We start from the raw sequence: 21,892 nt of genomic DNA on the forward strand, positions 1-21,892 counted from the left end.
CAAACACAAAATTTCTTGTGAGGCCCTTTGAGCAGCATGGCTTTTCCATCACCGCAGTCGTCTGCCTACTGAGGGGAAATTTCACAGCTATCTTCCACTAAATGAGGCATTTGTGATGAAGTTGTCAGCCTTTCTTGGGACTATGTCTCTATATCTGCAGGAGCAACAGATTTGTGACTCAGAAATAGCGTCTGAAAGAATTAGGTTTTGTTTTAACTTCAAGGTATTTTTTTTCCTGTGACATTTGAAGAAAGAGTAATTTGCATGAAAGAGATTTCTTCTTAGTATGGGAGAGTAAAATAATCCCCAAAATGATCTGCTTTAGAAATATTGAACAGCATTATACATAAATGTAAATGTTCACTTAAAAGTAATCTTAACTTTTTTCAGTACAGACAATCTAGTGATAGGTACCTGAAATAGAAGTTCCTGAACTACAGCCTCTTTGCAAGCAGTGAATGGGACAATGACAACAATCTGTTGAGAAGAAACAGATTGAAAAGGGTATATGTACAATAAAGACACAGGCATCTGATAAATGCATCTGTTTATGTATGTGTGCACACCAGACGGGTTGGGAGGAGGCGTTACAAGAAGCAGTGCTTGGTTTGGCTCAGCAATACTGTTCAGGTTGTGCTACCTCCATCGCAAAATTTTTTACACGTGGTTGTGAGATGGGCGAGGGATGGAAGTACGGTGTGCACTGAGTGCTATGTGCACAAAAAGCTTTTCCTGGCTCCCACCCTGAGCAGAGCAGAGGAATGGACCCAACATGGTGCCTCCATTAAAGGCTGGGGACTTAGGCATGCTGAAATGAATGCCTTGGTTACACCGTTTATGGTGACACAGAGTCCTAGTATTTTAAGTGGAAGATCATTAACTGAAACTTTACTGCACATATTGGACAAAATGAGCTCAACACATTACTCTTTTGCATGGGTTTTGTCAGTGCAAAGCCACTAATTTTCTTTAAATAACAGAAGGTAATGAAGCCAAGACAGAGATTGTCCATCTATAATACTGCAGGAATTTATTTTTCCTTGCTATTAAAAGCTGCTGAAAGCCCATTTTTTAGCTTATGTGTTATTTAGCTCACGTGAACCAGAGTGAAAGGAAATGTTAGGCAGATGTCTTAGCTGCACTAATAGGACGGTTGAAATAAATGGAGAGCAAACCTGCTAGTTCTTAATCACAAAATAATGTACCTGCCTCTCCCTGTGCTGCCGGCACAAATCTCTTGGTAAGAAGTGTTACTGGGAGCCCTGTGCACTCTTTCTTGATGGAAAGTAAAGTAGCTGCTGAAAGATTTCCATAGTTCTATTAAAAGCTAACAAAAACTAAAAAAAACTTCAGAATTGATTATATTTTTCTATACAAATAATGAAAGTTTTGGAGCTGCTTGAGATAAAACTCTTTTTGGTAAGAAACAAAAAAAGAATGTCTGCTGTCAGGAAAAAAAAACAAAACAGGAAGGGAAAAATGACCCATTCAGATCTAAATAAAGTGTGTCTTTACATTGTAAAGGTTGTCTCTTTTAAAACAAGCTAAAAAGCTGCTTGACATTATGCAGTATGGTCACATTTTTTGTTTATATGTGTCAACATGATGTATAGATCTCTTAAGATGTCAAGCGCTCCATACTGTAATTTCTAAGTTACCTTTGAAATATGAAACATGATTTCCTAGTCACAGTATGACTGCTCAGGCAGTAAGTGGTGGTTTCTTTGGTATTAGTAACAGAGGAGACCATGCTGTTGTTGAAGCAAGTGCCCTCGGAAGTCCTTGAAGTACCAGGAATATGCACCAAGTGGCTGCATGCCTGGGGAAGCAGCTGTGTTTTGGGCCACATCTGCCTGCTCCTGTGGGATGTCAAATGCCCTTGGTCCTCCCTAGGCCTGCAGGAGATCCCTGCAGCATTCGGCCATTGCCTGGAAGAGCTTTGATTAATTGAAAGGATTAATTGCCTTTCCTCATTTAAGATTGTTAAAATTTGTAGTGAATTCATTGTTCTGGGGGCATGGATGGCTCTTCTGGTCTGCACTGGCATCCAACACTAGATCTGCCATTCCTGCATCCCATGGGACGTGTATTACCGTGAGTTGTAACTGGTGGACAAGGGGTGAGACACTGATTTAGGTAACAACTGGCAGCTACCTGGGTAGGGCAGGTCTGTTGGGGCCTAAGACGTGCCCACCTTGTGCTGGAGACAAGATAACCTGCTCCTGCAGTATAGTTAAAGCTATCCCTAATTGCTGTGTTTATTAGAATCATTGTGAGCCAGTGCCAAGGTCTGTTCTTTAACCTGGGGGCTAACTGCTGCCTTTTGACCACATCCTACTCACTCCTGCCAGAGGGGGTGGCTGCAGGGTGTGGCTCCTGGCCCCTGTGGACTTGTGCACCCATGTGAGATGATGTTTCCTGGGACAGCATGGGTCCCAGCATGCCAGTGACTGTTCTGCCAGGGTGATAGCATCAATGTTTGGGCCTGGCAGCATCCCTGCAGTGTTTATTTTCCTGGGATAGGTGCAGCCAGCGTGTCTGCACGTGCTTGAGCCAGACCTCCCAGTGTGATCAAAACAGATCCTAAGCAGAGGCTCACTTCTTGCTGTGGTGGGAGAAGGGGACAAGATGCCATGTTTCTAAAACTGGTGTGAGATGTGGCAAGTAGGGTTTAAGAACAACCTTCTCTTCTCTCTTGATTGATATTTGCGTGACTTTATTGTAGATGCCTACTTGGATTGTTTAACTTGTATATTTATAGGTGAAATTTAACATGCTGTGGGGAACACTGTAAGCAAACCATGTTTAAGAATTCATCTGGGCAGCGTCCTGTGCCCAAATTCGCCCCATAGCTGAAGTTCCTTTATTCTTTACGAGCCATTTTCTAGGGAAATACCAACAGATCATGCAAAGCTTTTCTGGTAAAGCCTTTCATGTAGTAGTTCTCTAGCAGAAAGTCATTCAAAGGACTAAGGAATCATGAACTCATGACCTATTCTAGTAGCATGCTTTGAAGTGGAGCCTGATAAGAGAGGGTTTAAAACTTGCTAATTAACAGTAATTGTAACAGCTGTCACATGCTGCTACTGTTTTAATTGGCATTAATCACAGCTGCATCTCTATTATGCTGCCACTGGGATTCTGGTGCATTTAATCTCAGAATGTGGCACCTTCTGAGAGATTATGAGATCATAAAAGCATGAGGGCAACATATTTGTCAGGGTTGAAGGTTACTAATCTGTGCTGAAAGCAGCCAAGAAGAGCAAGCTGTGCAGAGGGATAACTGGAACCAACAGCAACACTTTGCAAAACTGGTCATCTTTTTCTTTGGATTCTCTCTCCCAAGGGCTTTTCCTGTATTTCTGAATTGGAGTTCTGCTGTCAGGTGTTGGCACAAGGCACATGGAGGGTCTTTTAGAAGTATTTGTTAGCTTGTAAGTTCTGCCAGGAAAAGTTGTTAAAAAATGCTTCAAAACCCATATATCAAACCCCATCAAATTTTATGAGATAAGGAGCAGAAGCTTGATCCTTTTGGATCAAGATCTATGTTAGCTTGTTACTGAGGAGAGGAGGAAACATCTGAGTAATCTGAATGACTGTGATGCATTCAGCAGAGTATTTAGCTGTTTGCTTGTAGCAGATTTGCAGCTGTAAGTGCATTGTCCTTGTAAACCACTGGAATGTCAGATAGCAGTGGTTATCCCTAGCTCTGGTGGTTAGGCAGATGTTTCTGTTAGGATGAGCAGAGAGACATTGCCACTAGGCTTGGTTATGAGAACAACTGGGCTATAAATCTCCAGCTTCTTGCTTATATGTAAATCATCATGTAGTGACAATTAACTGATACTTTTTCTTCTCCTTGCAAATGTGGAGTTATGGCAGTGTTTGTTTTATTTTTTTAAATAAACTGGTTATATTGTGTGCTGGCTATGAGCTTGCATTGCTTCAACATACTAGCTTATATTGGGAAAACTACTGAAACTAGAAGCATTTATTTGGTCTCGGTGTTCAGAAAGATACATTTATGATTACACTTTAACAGAGCAGAAACTTTATATCTTGTCACAAATTCAGAGAAAGTAGCTCACAGGCAAAATAAGCATTACAATGATTTATGAAGCTGTGAACTTACCCATACGAAAATCTTCAGCAGCTAGCAAAAAAAAAGTTCTTAAAACTTGGGGCTGTAGTCTGGGATGAAAACGCAAACTGGCACGTTTTATTTATACTAGGCTACTTTTATAATCACTCAGTAAGAGCACTCTTGCCCTGTTTTTTAATGAAATCTCTGCATGAATTGTGCATAGATTTCTCTCTCCTGTAGCAAGGAAAAGTGTGGGGGACCTGTTCCTACATGATCTTGCCTACACCCCTGAGCTCCCCACAGTTAGTAAGACTTGGAAGTGCAATGATGTATATGAGCTTCAAAGAAATTAATCTGAAGATGAGGTTTAGGATCTCAGTTCAGCATTGAAGTGAAACATTGACTTTGAGCCAAGGATGGCTAGCATACTTAGATGTACTGAAGCTTCTTGCAGAATTGGTTCCTGAGTCTTCGTGTGTCTCAGCGTGAAGTTATATATTTTCACTGCTTTTGTGCAGGGGAAGTGAAATAATAGACAGTACTAATCAGCAAACTGAAACAGAGAAATGTAGAGGTGAGTAATGATAGAAGGTAGATGGTGGTGGAAAATGAGGGAAGGTATGAAAGAATCCCAAGCATGATTAGTCATTTTTAGCAGAAAGATACGGTCAGTCCAAAAAACTGACAGAAACATTAAAATTTGCAACAAAACCCAAAATTATATTGTCTATCTTGGGTGCTACAATTGTTGGTAAATTTTCCTCAAAGGTTTCAAAGTATCTTCTCCCATAAAAGTTAGTACAAAATCAATACTATGTCCGCTCTTCTTACTCCAGCACTACTTCATTGACTTCATTGTGACAATTTCCTGAGTGACTTGGCTTCATTGTGACAATTTCCTGAGTAACTGGTTGCTTTCAGAGTCAGTGAGGTGCTGCTGGATGAGGGATAGCTCCACTTTGTGCACGAACTATTTCCTGTGCAGAATTATTATTGCCTTTGGTCAAATCAACCCCTTGCTTCTCATTCACCTATTTTCAGACCCTCTCTCAACATCACTCTTTACATAAAGTATCTCACCTGTACTCTCTGAGAGTTTGTACCAGGCTTTCCAGAACTTATGGTTTGCTTGAAGGAATGGAAATGAGAAATGGAAACCAAGATAAATCCTTTATTTTTATAAGAATAAGTTCACTCTTGTGTAGGAATAAAAATTATATAATTATTAGGTCAGATCCCAAGGAATTAATTTTTCTGGAAATTGGTTAAAAGGATAATTTCCCCACAGCTTTCCTTAATTATGTTTCCCTTTGCATTTTTCTTCTAGGACCTGTAGAAAGGACCTGGGGAAAAACTGGCAGGTCTCCTCAGGGAGAAGGTATGATATGGTGGGGGCTGTTAAAGGCTGTTTGTTCAGATCCATGAATTTCTTTTCTTGGAATTTTCAAAGCCAAACTTGAATTTTTAAAGTGGAAATGAACACTTGCTTCTTTTGTTAAGTAAAAAAACCTCAGAATCATCTTTTGCTATAGGAATGGGCATCTTGTGTCAGAACAGTACAACATGTGAGGAAAATTTGGGGAAGATTTGATCAAGGTAGTTTTGATATCAAGCCAGTTTATCCCAAAACATCAACAGAATCCTTAATTTAGAAACAATCCCAGGGTACCAAACAATCTGTTCCTGAAATGAAGGAGCCTTCCTGACAACCCAGGACAAAAGCCAGATTCTGGTCCCAGTATCTTGTCAAAATTTCAGTGATGTTTTGCTCTTTCAATGTTCCTTGACACTTGACTGTTTCAGGTTGGCCACAGCAGCTCTCACTTTTCCATAGTGCAGCTTTCCCTGTTTCACTCTGTCCATGTGCTGCAATCAGCCTCTGCCACCCTCTCTGAGTGCACCTTCCATCCACTGCTTCTCACCTCTCACTTTACAGGTTCTCTTCTGTGCTTAAAACCTGCTGCCCCCTCCTCTGCCAGTCTTTGGTTTTCAGTGATGCTTTCATCAGAGACATGAAGGGCTTGTGCCTGCTTGTGCAGGGGTGTTGCTGAGGGCACCTGATCCTTGGACCATGGGAATGAAGGTGCAGGCACCAGTCCTCTCTGTTCACAGCTCCAGCACTTACCTCTGTGCTGGCAATATATGACAAAGCACTAATTTAAACAAACCAAAAACCCAACACCCCTACTATGGCCCTCCTCCACCTGTCAAATAAAGAGAAAAGCCAAATGCATGACATTTAAGTGTTCCTCCAAAACAAAAAGGAAAGAAAAGAAGCCCCAAACTCAAATAACTGTTTGGTACCGAATCTCCTGAGCACATAATTTAATCTCTGTTCCCTTTATGAAAGTTTTAGTTGTCCTTAGCACATTCCCTACTTTGTACTAAGGTGGCTATAGATCTTAATGAGTTTTCGCTGTGGTGGTAGTTTTATTTTATTTTATTTTTGTTTTAATTTTTTTTTTTTGGTGAGGGAGAGAGGGACGAGAGGAATGTAATTACGGTAAATACACACAGATGCTTAACACTGATCCTCTTGAACCGTCTTACCCCTTTGATGTTGCTTTATTTTGGGAAACTCCCACCAAAAGATGTTAGGAGAGGTATTGTGAGTTAATCCTCCTCTGCCTATTTTTTGTCAGGCAGCTTAGGTGCCCAAGTGGGAAACCAGTTTTCCAGACGCCTTTTCAGTATTTTATGAAGGATACAGCCTCTCCAGAGAGCAATCTGGCCTACCTAAGAGATGAGCACCAGCTTTGTGTGTCATCACTGGTGTTAGAGGAAACCAGAGGTGTCTCATGAAGGAGGCATCTCTGCTAAGCAGGTTTGATGAAAGCAGGTAGAGAGGGCCTGTTTTCCCATGCTTGGATATACATTGGCAGAGTCCTCAGAAGCTTTTTTTTCATGCACAGCATTGGTTCTGCATTCTGGGCTGGCTGCTATAAAAATTTGCATCCCTATCGAAACACACACACTTGACCCTCAGTGCCCTGTGGTTTAGAAAGCCCCTCCCTCCCCAAATCTTCCACTGCTGGGAATGACTTGCTGACCTAATTTCTGAGGTATTTCTGGCCTAAGTTTTCATCTCTGAGCAGTGCCCTGGGATAAATGCTCCTCTTGCCCAGCGCTTGCTCTGTGCCTACACTGCACACACATGTGCAACATATACACAGATATTCCTTCCTCCATAGTTCCCCAAGTGCAAAGGCTAGAGGGACATAGCTGTGCTTCTTCTGGTCTCAGCTCTGCCAGGTTTTCTTGGCAGAAAATTTACAAGCAGTTTTTCACAGAAGAAGATATAGCCTAAGGAGAAATGTGGATCTTGGCTTGTTCCCTGGCTCCAGGGGAAAGGCAGCACAGGTGCATGGGAAAAGGCAAGGGCAAAGGCCCTGAGCGTAGCAGAAAGTATTTAATGGTCACCAAGTTTAATGAATTATTGCAAAGCTGATGACACCTGAGAAGACAAATGCTAATAGTGGTCTTATGAGTGTGCAATCTCTCAGGTAAGGTTCCTTGGGATGTCATCACCTGTCTGACAGGCAAAGGGAAGAGAAATGCCTTCATCTTTCAGCAGCTGCACTCCCAATAACTGCCTGTACAAGCACCGAAGCTGAAAAAATTCTGCATTTTTCTGTCTGCTCTCTGTGTTTCTACTGCAGATTGTGCTGACTAGGAAATGAGAAACACATGGGAGTAGTTCACCCCCTTGGCTTCATCACAGCTATATCTGTTTTCCTGAAAGATTTAGAGTTAACTTGGCATACACAATTTGAGCAGTCCTCCATGCAAGACATTTTCTGTGACTTGCAGTCTGTGAAGAGGGAGAGTGACTACAAAGATAATGATCTGTCTGAAATGGCTGATTAGTTTCTGGAAATTATCTGAAAGTTTGGTTAAGAGGCAAGTTTTTACTGTCATCTGTGGTCATTAACAATAATATTAAACCCTAGTGTAAAACATGGTAAACAGCTGTATTCCTGGTATTTTACTTGGGAAGACACCTAATCCTAGACTTCTGCGTAGACAGTAAGTCTGTAATTAAGTCCCTGAAATGTAGAAAATTGTTAAGTCTCTAATGATTCAGTTTAGACTGACAGCACAAGGAGCTTGGGACACTGTTCAGAGGAGCAGGCTCCTGTTTGTTACAAGTTGCTTTTATTTCTCTGCGGTCTAGGACTTCCCCTGGGTGGGGAATGTGTTTTTTTTTTGCTGCCCTGAGTGTGGAAAATCTTGGAGCCCCTTGGCTAACCATCCTTGCTCACCTGAGCCCCTTCATCCCCTTGATGCCTTTCAGGTTCTCCTTTGGGGGTCACACTTCAGGTTCTTGTGTGTCTTCTGGGCTTCTGCTTTTGCTTCTCTTCATGATTTTTGCAGGGAAATTTTGTGTTTTGATGTGGTACTAGATGTTATTCATAAGCTGCTTTGTTTTAAAATGCTTATTCTTCCTCTATGCTGTATCAGGGACTAGATGATCTGGAAACTTAATCTTGATTACACTTCCAGCAATTGCTTGGGAATCTGCACTCCTTTGCCCATCTTCTCTCTTAGGTCATATTTCGTCAGAAACTTTACCAGAGAAGCACGGTTGCAGGGGCAAGAGTGAATGTTTGAGAAAACCAATGAAACCATTGAAAAACTAATTAAAACCATTGAAAAACCAATGTAATTGTTTTTTTTTTCTGGGATGAGCTCTAACTTTAACCTTTTCAGAAGTATCAGCACTGTGTTTCCTGGGCCCACAGCCCTGCCATTTGAAATACTAGACTGTGTATTTGTTTTGTCTGGGTATCTTGCAATAAATTAAGCTGGCTGATGTGTCTTCTTTACACTACAACAGTAAATTCTTTGATTAGGTGTTTTTAAATTATATTCAGTATCTGATTTTTTTTTGCAAGTTAAGCAAGTGTTGCATCTCCTAGCTATTGCATTAGATGTAATTAGTAGTTTTTGTTCAAAAGTGTCATGGTAAAACATAAATATCAAAGCAAGTCAAACTTCAAAACAAAAGTAAAGGGTTCTCATAGCTATTGACACAAAGTATCTTTAGACTTCGTTGAGATATTCTCTAGACTAAGGCGAGTTAACAAAAAGCTATTTTGCCTGCGCACCTTTCCCTGACAACAGTTTATAGACTTTAAACTGTAAATGCCTCTCATGTTGGTTTACTACATAAAAAAAAAAAAATTGCCATAATTTGTTTTGCACATGCTTCCAGGGCTCCACCAGCCCCTACTGAATACTACTGTACATCTTTGCTTACATTTGGTTTCAGTATATCCTTTGAGGTAATTTTCTTTCCACAGGCTCTGTGCAGCCCTTTAGGGTTTGAACTTGAGCTCTTTCTCTCCGTGCAATCTGGTCACACCTTTCACTCTCCAAAGGGCCAGCAGATAGTAGCCTGCTTGTCTCACCCGTTCATAAATTTATGCAGACTGGGCAGCTGCTACTTCATCCCTGAAAGTCCCTGCCCAAAGATGCCAGAGATACTGCTGCCCTTTCACTCTGTAAATCAGAACCGAGAGCTTCGTTCCCACAGGACTCTCGTCTGTCAGCTGGCTGCTGCATGCCGAGCTTTTCTATTGTGGATCATTTGGAAAGCATCTCTTGGCCCTGATCCTCAGAGGGACTGCCCCCCCTTGTTCATGAACTCCGTTTGGGGGAGGTGAAATAAATGGCTTTGCAGGATAGAGCCTGTGCATGTCACAGGCTGGGATGCTCTGTGCTGCAAGGAGTGGCAGGTTTCCCACTGACCTGAGGAGGAGCAAGACTAAGTTGTTCCATTGTGTTTTACTTAAAAAACCAAAGGTCATTTGTGATTAGGATGTTTTAAGAAAAAATATATATTAAAAGAAAAAAGAGTTCTATTGCTGGTCTCAGGTGACAAGATAATGCAGTCCAGGAGTTTGATTAAAATAGCTTTTCTATTTTTAAAGCAATTCCTTTAAAAGCATGTTTGACTTATGTGTAGGTGATAAAATCCTGAAAACCTCTCAGGACAGCACTTGGGTTTTGTTTTCCTTATGATAGGACAGTAACTATCATGCTTATAGCTTTCATAGCATTGTTGCTTTGAAATAAACCTGCTGGATTAAATACAATTCATTTAAATGAGACATATTTTTGAGCACTTAAGTTTTACTCATTAAATAGAAAATCTGATGCAAACTGACCTTTAACTCTCAATTGATTCCAAGCTGTTAGAAATTCAACAGTTACGTTTCCAGTGACAATGTGAATTGCTGAATGTTCTGAACCTAAGCTGCAGAATAATGCACATGCTCATGCACGTGTTGCTCCCTTCTAAAATACACTGGAGTGCAGATAGGAGCCTGGTAATGCCATAGGAGTTGCAGGATGGATTTTGTGGAGAGGTCTAGTTCCCAATCCAGTGAGTTTGTTTGTTCCTTCTGCAGCAAGTCAAAACAGTTTTGGTGACACTGTTCAGCATGCTGCTGCTGCTGTTGACAGCAGGAATAAACACCACCTGAATGAAGGGCACGGGAAAGACTGCTATGCCCCACTGCTGTAGGAGCAGGACTCTCTTCTCCCTGAGCAGGATGAGCACTGGAATTCTCATCCTGGGCCAGGCTTCTCTTACTACACAAAGACATAGGAAGGAGAGGAGCTAGACAATATAGCTGCTGTTAGGATGTTATCTACTTTTATGTATTTAACTGAATGATACGTTTTGTGTTTCATTCACTTTTAGCAGCTCCAGTCAGACCTTGAATGCTAGCCCTGAAAAGTGTGCTAGAGAAACTGGAGTCCTTGATTATTGGCTGTGGTCATTAGCCCTTAGTTTACCCCAAGCTTTCCTGCCAGAAAAACTCTGTTTCAAAAATGCATTTACTTAGATTATTTTTTGAGCTGGAATCTTAACTTCTGGTGGGTTTGAAATATTATACCACCAGCAATCACACAGTAATAACTTTACATTGTAATGTAATTTGGCTCTCAATTAAATGCAGGTGCAATTTGAATTCTGTCTGTTCAAACTATCCCATTGTGTGCACAGGAATTTTTTTTTTTTTAACTTTCATGTGCTAAAAGCACCAAAATGTATGCTAAGTTTTGCAACATGGCACAGATGCTGCAGGTGAATACAGGTAGAAAGGGAAAAAAGGAGAGGACAAACAAGTGGGGAGAACACTACCGTGGCTGTAAATACCATGGTCATTCTGTTTCAGTCCCCTTGGCATTGGCAAAGCCATGGAGTGGCTTGTCTGGGGATGACAAAGGAAATGTCTGAGAAGGGGCACATGGTCGGTGTAGGTGGAATGGGTGTGAGGTGGGACGAGAGAACAGGGCCAAGCTGGATTGGGCAGGGGATTTCCAGCCTAGCCACAGAACTGTTAATGTTGTGGATCTCTTCTACTACCGTTTTTTATAGTTGTGTTTTTGCTCCTGAGTCAATAACGTTGGAGGGAAAAGTTAAACTACACTAGAACATTTTCTACTAGACCCTGGGAGATGTCCTCCCCATTATTGTGGAAGTAAGGGATGATGCTGTGGAGAGCTTCTAGAACTTTAATTTCTTCCCTCTCTTATGTGCCCGACCTTGGTGCTGCTGAGAATCTGTCTAGAGCAGAAAATAGCCTAGGATAATTCCTAAAGAGAAAGATGGGCAAGGAAGGAGTGCTCAAGCGAGCAGACAGTGTGGTTTTCACCACCCTGGGGGCTGTGAAATGAAGCTCTGTGAGGTGAGTGATCCCGGACAAAGTTGCAACATCACTGTACCAGAGGATATTAATCTAAATTCTGCTTTGCCTTCATGTAAACTATTCTCCTCTGGAGCAGCTTGCAGTGCTGCAGCTACACATTTTGTTTCACAGACCCCAGACTGTCAAGCAACCTCACACAAGCATGCGTTGAGCTCATCTGATTGAGCTACGTGTGTTTACTTTGTTATAGGTCAACCACTTGAGCCTACCCTCAAGATGAACTTAATGTTTGCGGAGGAAGGGCAGCAGCTATGTAATACTGGAACAGGCAGAAAACAGAACCATGGCTTTGAACAATGGGAAAAATGCTGTGCATCTCAACTAAGTATTTTATTGCACGTGAGGACATACACCTATAGAAAAAGTTATCACACTCTTCTGTGATGTTTAACCAGAATATGGAAAACTGCCTGCTAAAATAGAATTTTCTCAGTGCCAAGTTTTCCTAATACTTGAAACAAGAAGTATGAATCTGATTAATATTTTTAAAAATGGAGCAAAGCACAAACAAGCATTATTCTTCTCCCCTTGACTATGGCTAGACTTTCCACATGCTTAACTGTTTGTTTTATCTGTAGGGACTGATTGCAACCATGAGCCAGAGACTAAGTTGTGGCAAATCTTTCTTGGCATTAAACCTCACTGAAAATGCAAATACAATTTATTATGTATCTAAATTAAATTCAGGGTAACTGTAAGACTGTTTTGTTGTTTGTTTTTAATGCCAGAAGAACAGTAGCTAGAGCTCTGGTATGACTTAAAATGTTGTACACAAAAAACCTTAATGAAACTCTGGTCTTAATAACAGAGATCCATTTGTTCTAAAACATTGCTGTTTTGACTTGGGGAGAAAGTGTCTGTTTAATTAAACCTTTCTGGTCATTTTCATCTCATGGGGTTCTAAATGGAAGAGCCAAAATGAGCCATTACATTGACTAGTTTTCTCATAATTAAAATCACAGAACTTACTATTGCAAACAGACATTCAATCTCTTTCTATAAAAACTAGCGCAAGGATAAACACTGCTCTCTCTGGTGAGAGCAGAGCATAGCTTTTATTATTTTCATCCTAGCTTTACAAGTATGAAAGTGAGGATTTGAAAAACAAGCTCCAAACTCTAAAAAGAGCTCATTCAAGCAGGACTAAGAAACCAGTATGGATGAAAAATTCCACTCCTTCTAGGCCTTGGGCTATCTTGGAATGGAAAAAAAAATCAAGTGTATGATGTTAGGAACATACTTCTTGGCACTTTCAGCACAAGCTGCTTCATGGACTACCCTTCACTATTCCCTAACATTTTAAAATAATTTGGTAGGTGACCTGTCACGGTGTTCTCCCGTCTCCATACAATCCTAGCTCCTTTTGTCAAGTGGCTGGAGCAGTGTGGTGAACTTCCAGAGCTGTGGTGAGGGTATGGGGCACTCCCTGTGCAGCTCCTGCTGGGTTTGGCAGAGGGCAGCTCTTCCTGTGATGGATGTGGGAAAGCAGCCCTGGTGCTCCTGTTCTAAATTGCTGCAGGGATAAGGCTGGCATTGTGTCTTGCTCTCTGGACAGTGGAGTGCAGCCTATGTGTAACTTTTAGTCAACACAGGCACACACAGATAATAGACTGTTTCAGCTGCCTCTGGGAACTTCTGTTAGAATCTGCCAGAAGATTCTTTCTGTGGTTTAAACTCTGACATATGAGGAACGCCAATACTTTATATAGACAAAATGTCAGTTATGTGCCCTCAGGCAGCAAGCTAAAAATTATATTACCATGTTGATGGATCTCAGTTTAGATAGTTTCAGCTGCAGTAAGTTTCTTGATTTAAACTCTGAAGATGGCTGTGCCAGTTAGCTAAATTAAAAATTGCAGGATGTCATTGGTTTTCCACTGATTTCAAAGTGCTTTGAATAAGTCAGCAGGGGGAAAAGTAATTTTCTTACGGGGACTATCACCCAGTGCAACAATAATGGGCAGCCACAATGCCTTACATAATGCAATGGGATGAATGAGCTGCTACCCAAACTCTGCTGACCTACAGTCTGATGGTGCTCCAGTGGCTTCAGTGGCATTCAATTGTGCAGTGTTAGAGTCTGCTATGGATAGTGACCCCGCAGTGTGAAAGCCCTTGATGTCCACAGGCAGCACTGCGGGAAAATTGCTGCTGCCCTGAGGGAAATTGTGTGTGATGAGGAACCACAAGGCAAGGCTGGTGAAGCACACCCTGGTGCCACGGCCAGAGTAGCATGCCCTGAGACAAGCAAAGTCAACAGAGGACAAAAGTCTCAATAGCAGAAGCCAAACAACTGCATGCAGCTCATCCAGAAGATGAAATCAGTGTGCTGCAGAGAATTGTTGACAATAAACAACAAAAGAAATGTTACATGTCAAATGCCCAATTCTTATTTACAGCAAAGCCAGTTTGTGTCCCTTGGGATATAAACACCCCTTGGGTGTTTGCAAGTGATCCTCAAAGGGGAGGATTCAGCAAAACTTACAGCCAGTGTATAGCTGTTACAAACGAGATTTGGAGCCCAAACCAGTAGTAGGCTGCTGATTTTTAAATTATAAAAAAATTATATCAGCTCTTTAGTAGCAGCTTTAACTTTTGAATTGGAATTTAGGCTGGAGGTTTAAATTTCTTCACTCAACAGAAGTATCTTGGGAGAGATAGCTGGAAAAGACCATAAAGTGCCAGCCTCTGTGAAAAACCCTGTCTCTGGGTTTAGTCAGGGTTTAGTCTGGGTTTTAGTCAAACTATTAGCATCCAGGGTTGCCTGATTGTTGAATTCTAATATGACTGAAGAAATAGAAACTCTGGGCCAGATTTTGATCTTACTCATACCAATGTAAATCCAGGCAAATTCTCCTCAAATCAGTAGAGTAATTCTGGGCTTATATAAGCTTAGCCAGTATCAGAATCTGATCCTTTTATTTTTGGACTACTGGAATTCACAAAGTAAATAATGCGGACAATTGTTCGAATGCCTGTTATAGAATGAAGAAGTTTTCTAGTAATAGAAAACTTCAGTCAGGTCAGGAGGAAAAAGAGGAGACAGATGGTAGATAACGAACAAGGCTAATGAAAAAAATGAGCTGGGAGGAAAAAAGACAACTCCACGAAAATCTACAGTGGCATAAGCAAATTCTTTAAGATTGCAGCCAAGAGTAGCTTGGGAAGCAAAGACAGACATAAGACCTGTATGAGCTGAAAAGTAATTTTCTCATGGTATCCCAGTCTGGGCACCCAGTGCTTGCACATGTGGCACTCTTAAGATTTTTTACCTTGTCTGCTCTAGCTGTTGGCTGTCTGGTTAGATCTTAGCACTAGATGAGTACAAAGAACTGCCAGAGCCTGCATCCTTCCTTCCTTGTATCTAAATACAAAGAAATGTAAGTTCTTCTCCCTGGATAAGCAGTGTAAGTCACCTCAGTTACTGGGAAGTCACTAGTAGCTGCAGTTCTGTCCCTTAACTCTTAACTGTGGACTTAGAGCAGATGCAATCCTTAGATAATTATTGAAAAAGCCATGAATGTATTTTTGTCTTCTACAGATCAATGTGAAATTGTCTGTCTGCTTCTTTTCCCCCTAAAAATAACATTTCTGAAGTTTGCTGTTCATCTGTGAATCAAGAAAATGATGAAAATATGCAGAACTGTATGTTCTAATATATGCTGAGTACAAGACCTAAAATTATATCTCCCAATAGTAAGTTATATTTTGGGTATATCTGTGGTAATGTAGGATGTATTTGCATAACATTTTTCTTTTAATTTATGCAGAAGGACATAAGTAAAACAGTGTTTCTCATGCTACAAAGCTTTATCCTTCCTGCAGGGGTAAGCAAGAGCCTCTCCCTGGCTTGCTGAGAGATGAGCTGGGTGTCTTCTCTCCCTCACAAAATAAAGAGGCAAAACTAAAATTGTCAGAGTAGATGGCTTCAGACTGTGGGACCAATGCTACTGCTTTCCTGTGCAGTCCTGTACCAGGAACTCCTCCAGAGCAGAGTGCTTTGCCTCTGCCTGCATCTGCTTTGGGGAGGTTGTAAGTGAGCACTGACTGATGTGGTATAATTTAATTGATGCTTTTCCAGATCATGTTACCACAGAAAATCATTATTTACTGAATCACTTCCTGCTGTATGCAAAACTCAGCTGAATGGAGCAAGAGCTGGAGAAGGAAGACATGAGTAGCTGTACTTTTAAGTTGGATTTCACTTTTATGAAATAATCTGCATACAGTAATAACGTTCCAGGCCTGCTCAAAAATCTCTCTAAAGTTTGTGGTTGCCCATTGAAGTGTGTGCATGTGGAGAGTGGCTCATTTAAAATGAGCAAATCTTGCTTGGATCTTTACAACTCATCACTTTACAATAAGCTGGAGAAAGAGGTCTGAGCCATCAGTGACTCAAGACACTGTCTATTTAGCTTTGAGAAAGACAAATTTGCACTCTGATTTGACAAGTGATAGAAAATACAGATGTAGCTGGCTATGCTGGACTGATACAGAGCCCCATGCTACAAGGGTGACCATAACAGTTATGTGCACCTTTTAATTTAGTCATAGGTGGCTGGGGAACCAGCCAACCAATTTTAGCATCTGTTTTCCACTTGGTACTTACTTTTGCCAAACTATTTTCCTGTGAAGCAGCCCCAAAGTGAATGATTGCTATTATTTTTGAAAGTCAGGCAGGCATACCATGTAAAAATACACAGGGTAACAAAATTTTTTCATGGCCTGAAGGCAAACAGTCTTCCCATGGCAATCATGGCCAGGAATTTTTAAAGTAGCCCCTGGGAAAGGATATGAATCAGAGTTTGACTTTTGGGGTGGTGCGTGAGTGGGACGGGATATACGTAGTCATATCTACGCAGGAGAACAGTTGTAGCTAGGAGGGGAATAATCATTTCCTCAAAGTAATCTGAGGGTGTACAGGCAAGGGCAAAAGTGGACAGGCTGAAAGGCTCTTCAGCCAACACAGAGGGCATATAAGAAAGATAGACTTTTTATCAGGGCCTGAAGTGACAGCCCAAGGTCTGATAGTTTTAAACTGAAAGAGGGTAGATTTAGATTGGACATATGGAGCAAATTGTTTTGCAGTAAGGCTGGTGAGACACTGGCACAGGTTGCCCAGAGAAAGTGGATGTGTGAATGCGGCTGCTGAGAGAATTGTAGATTATGGATTTTTAGAAATTCTATCAGATGTTAGTAATAGCAAAGTTATGCTCTGATCACCTGTTCCAGAGGGGAGGGTTCAGAGATGGCTTCACAAGTTCCTTTCCCTTGCTTTGACTGTATTTATTGTGACCACATATATTATTTTAGGGTAACTTCTGGCTCAGCAGTTTTTAGGAAACTGCCTGGATTGTACAATTCTTGTACAAATCCAAGGTATATTTCACACTTCCAGGAGTCTCTAGCAGAGATACTGTAGAAAGGACAGCTGAGGGCAAATTCTAGACCTGATATTTAGGACAATATATTTTCTTGGGAAGGGAAATAAAGCTATCTGGCTTGATGCTGCCCTGAGCCTACAAATTCCTGCAAAAACCTTGCATGGGGAGCAAGGTTAATCTTTTTAGTTTCTACAGTCTAAATTTCAGACTGAAATTTTAATGTTCCATTTTGTGACAAGTTTCAGAGAAATTAAGCTGTGATATATGTATACACATACATATACACGTACATCTGGGAGAGTAAACTGCTAGACATTTCTCTCAAAGATTGACTTGTTGAAGTCTATAATTTCTGTGGGGAGGCAGAAGGAAACAGATTAGTGTTCATGCAACAGAAATGTAAGGAGGAAGCCTTTGCTAGCCTTGAGATTGTGATCTAGACATAAACAGTAATTTGCTTCAGTACTAAAATGTATATTCAACTGAAATTTGATTTTACTGCTGCAGGCAAAAATTTGCTCATATGATTTGTAACTACCTACATAACTCTTTTAACTTCCTGTTTAAGGATTTATGAAGATTTATTTCCTGTTCTCTCAGTTTGACATTCTAACCAAAATAGCCATTTAATTCTAATGTTCCTGCTAATTTGTCTATTTGCTGTGGTTTTAAGCTCAGTTTGAAGGGGCTTTAGGGCTTGTTTGGATTAATATTAATAACTGTTTAGTCTTAGTGGCACTGAAACTCAGAGATCACTGAGAATTACCTCCCCTTCAAATCTGAAGAATAGGATAATCAGCCTTATTAAAATTATTAAAGGCAGTGGAAATAACACTGTCAGAGGACATGGTTTAAAAGACTCTTAGGCTTAACCAAACAGAAAATTTTATGCCCATTGCAACCCCTGTTTGCCTATGGAATAGAAGAAATAAAACTCCAAACCCTCTAAATTCTTAGAGCCATGCATGAATTTTGGAATCACACTTCTTTTGTGATATTAAAAACGGAGGTCTGCCTTTTTGGGTGCATATTGAGTGGATCACTTTTGAAAGGACGCATCTTTTCCTTGCTAGAAAAGGGTGGATGTACCCATTATATATAATCTAGGGTGGAAATTGTTATTCCTTAACTAGCTCCTACAGGAACAGTCTGCACCATCGGGATGATGCATCTCCTCTTCTGCTCCCAAAGGCCACTGTGTGCTTCAGCTCCCCCAGCTGCTGCTAATACAGCTGTGTCCTCTCCATATCCTCACCTTCTCCACAGTCTGGGCTTGGGCTTGACCTTTGCCTCCTGTGTTTCTAAGAGTTTATGGTTAGGTGAACTCTGTTCCATCTTGTGTTACCCAGTGAGACTCATAATTTGTCTGAAATCATAGATTCTGCTATGTTTTCTTTATTCTTTGCTTGATGATACACTCTTAGTGTAAAATACTTTATTTTAGCAAGGAGATGTATTTTTTAATATGTGGATGTTTCTGTGTGTTTAATTATGGGGAGAAAGAGCCACATATGTGGAGTAGGGAGTATTGAGGTGCCCAGGATTTTACTCCTGGTCTTTGAGGAAATTTTTCCTACCTACCCGTAACCCATAGCCTTTTATATTTCCTGGATTTAGGCAAAAATAATGCCTCAAAGACAGTGGTCAATACCTTGGGGCAGATTTGAGCCAATTTAAACACAGATAGAACTGATACCCTCTAAACATCTTGTGCTACCTTGGGCTTTAGACTGTTACTTAAAAGCTGAAGTTTTTGCCTGAATTTAAGGGGAGGTTCTTGCACTTAACCAGGGATACAGAAAGGATTATTACTGAATGCAGTTTTCAGAGCACATGGTGAATCCAGCACAGCAGAGGCAGCTGCTTGGAAATCTTTAAGCAAAGATGGTAATTACATGTCTGCAGATGACTCAGGAGGCATAAAACTACCTTCTAGCATTGCTACCTAGTTATTACAGTTCTTCACTTTTAAGCCAGTGTTGTCCAAGAACTAGACAGCTGTGGTGGCAGTAGGTGGTCATATTTAGTATTGATACTTGGTGGCTTCTGTTACCCAGTGCTAGAGGCCAGCTTCTGTATTGAGTACATTATCCAGTGCAGTATAATACAAGGATGTAGGTAAAATAGAGAAAATACTGATCCGAGGGAAGTGTTAAAGGGACATGCTCTTTGCTATTATTATTTAGCCCACTGAGGACTAAACTGAGAACTATTATTTAGTTCACTTGGGACTTTCTCCAGTATTACAGGGAAAATATAGTGAGAAGTTATTGTGAGAACACAATAATATGTCAGCTGCTGCAGGGACATAGCAAAGGAGAGCAGTAGGGTGTGAAGGATGGATATCTTTCCTCTCCACCATCATCGTAGAGGTGGCTTTAACTTTGTGTCTTCCTTGAGACAAGTTTCAGAAAACCTAAAACATTTTTTCTCCAGGCTTTTTGCAGAGCAGGAGATTTCATGCTGGGAATATAACTGAGTAGGAACAGTGCATCTGGGATGGGTGTCTGGTCTTTAAAGGAAGAAGAGCTGGGTCCACTGAATGATGCATTAGCTATTTCAGTCTGAAATTTCACCAGTTGCTCATGACCCTTCTCACAATCCTGGAAAGGCATGGGTTATATTCACAAGTCTTGGTTTAAGGCTTATGGGTACGCAGTAGATCTGACATAAGCTGCTCTGCCATGCCTCAGATTTCATAATCGCAGAACAGTTGGATTCCTGACTGGCTGCTCTAGGCAGGAATTTTGGGTTCCAGTTTACGCCGGACGTGTCAAAGACGTGCTGGCACTTTGAGATGTTGATTTCATTACTGTCTCACATAAGGATTTCTGGTTCAGTTATTGTGTTTTGTAAGTGATCTATACAACCCAGGATTAACTTTAATACCCACTAGAGTAATTATCAAAGCATGTGGTATCCTGATGACACACTTATAGCTTCACAAGGACGGGTAGATGCTCTGTTGACTGTAGGCCAGAAAGTTAAAATCCTCAGTCAGCCAGCTGTAAAGAAACTCCCTGTGTCTCCTGTCTTTGAGCATATACATAATTTTCAAGTTTTGACATTGATCTGTTACAGAATGCTTGGTAGAAACACAGTTTGGGGTTTTAGCCATAAGGAAGACACATAATGCAAACCCTTTGTCTTTCTACCAGTCCAGTCAAGAAGGTTTGAGACTCTTGAGCAGACTTCAGTGTGTTTTCACAGAATTCAAACACAAACCCCGTGACTTCTGTGACAGGAGGGTCAGGCCCAGGTGTTTGAGGATGTTCATGGTCACTGAATCAAGGCAATCAAATATTTTGTTCAGCTCCTTGGAGCTGCTGGCACTTACTCATGAAGGGGAAGAGTAGTCCTACAAGGGATGGTGTGCAGGAGTGGGACAGCTGGGGCCAGTGCTGTGATGGGGATGACACTTCATCGAAGTGGCTGAGTGTCTGGGACAAACCAGTGCCTTTTGAAATTTCCTGCTGGTTAAAAAAGTACACATTCTGCATGAGCTTTGCATGCATGCAGGGAGATATGAGAAAGGTGTATAAACATTCGATGTGCCTCAACCCTTGTGCTATCTTGGTAGACTCCTCCTACAAGAGGCTTTCCAATTTTTGAGCTTTTGCTTGTTGTGGGTTACAACAATCCCAAACAATGCTAAAGGCTTGGGACAGAGCAGTTGGAAAGCAGCCTGTTGGAAAAGGACCTGGGAGTGCTGGCTGAGAGTGGCTGAGCATGAGCCAGGGTGTGCCCAGGTGGCCAAGAAAGCCAAGGGCACCTGGCCTGGATCATCAATAGTGTGGCCAGCAGGGCCAGGGCAGTGATTGTCCCTCTGTACTGGGCACTGGTGAGGTCACACCTTGAGCCCTGCCCAGTTCTGGGTCCCTCAGTGCAAGAAGGACACTGAGGGGCTGGAGAGAGTCCAGAGAAGGGCAGTGGACCTGGGGAAGGGTCTGGAGGCCAAGTCTCGTGAGGAGCAGATGAGGGAGCTGGGGGTGTTTAGCCTGGAGAAGAGGAGGCTCAGGGGAGACCTTATCACTCAAGAATTCTCTGAAAGGAGGGTGTAGTGAGGTGGCGGTCAATCACTCCTTCCAGATAACAAGGGGCAGGTTGAGAGAAAATGGTCTCAAGCTGTACTACAGGAGGTTTAGATTGGATATTAGGAAAAATTTCTTCACTGAGAGGGTGGTCAGATATTGGAACAGGCCAGTGGAATCACTACTCCTGGAAGTGTTCAAAAAAATGTCTAGATGGGGAGCAGTTCAGGTGGACCTGACACTGATAGGTTAATGGTTCCCTTGATAGTAGAGGGCTTTTCCAACCTTGATAATTCTGTGTTCTGTGATTCTGTACTGTGCTCTGCAGAAACAAAAGCATTTGTCATTAATCTTTCAGCATGAAAAGAGGAAGTATCAATGAGCTCATCTGAACACTGGGCTGTCATTTATTCCTTGTCTTCCCTTGGGACTTAAGGGTAGATAGAAATTTTCTTGTGCCTCAGATCTCCCTCTTAAGAGGTGAGGGGAGGCTTGATTCTGTCTGTTCTGCGGTCTGTGCATATAAACCTGTTTCTTAGCAGGTTTGTGGGAGGTTGTCCCAACGGTGGCCTGTGAGGGCATGGAGTATAGCTGGCACACCGAGCCACTCTCTCCTGGGAGTTGGGCTGAATATTTGACAGTAATGGCGATTGATGGCGTGTAAGTAATGCT

General features: G+C 41.5%; 1 long non-coding RNA gene across 3 annotated transcripts in view; it reads left to right on the forward strand.

Moving 5' to 3' along the window:
* The first annotated feature begins 753 nt into the window (after positions 1-753).
* Positions 754-21,892, forward strand: part of LOC135289796 (uncharacterized) — a 37,793-nt gene continuing 16,654 nt past the window's right edge. For all 3 annotated transcript variants that reach the window (XR_010352538.1, XR_010352537.1, XR_010352540.1), the window contains exon 1: positions 754-3,314. This is a non-coding gene — a long non-coding RNA (uncharacterized LOC135289796). The remainder of the gene's footprint in view (positions 3,315-21,892) is intronic.

Source organism: Passer domesticus, chromosome Z (assembly GCF_036417665.1).
Source record: "Passer domesticus isolate bPasDom1 chromosome Z, bPasDom1.hap1, whole genome shotgun sequence".
Classification (NCBI taxonomy): domain Eukaryota; kingdom Metazoa; phylum Chordata; class Aves; order Passeriformes; family Passeridae; genus Passer; species Passer domesticus.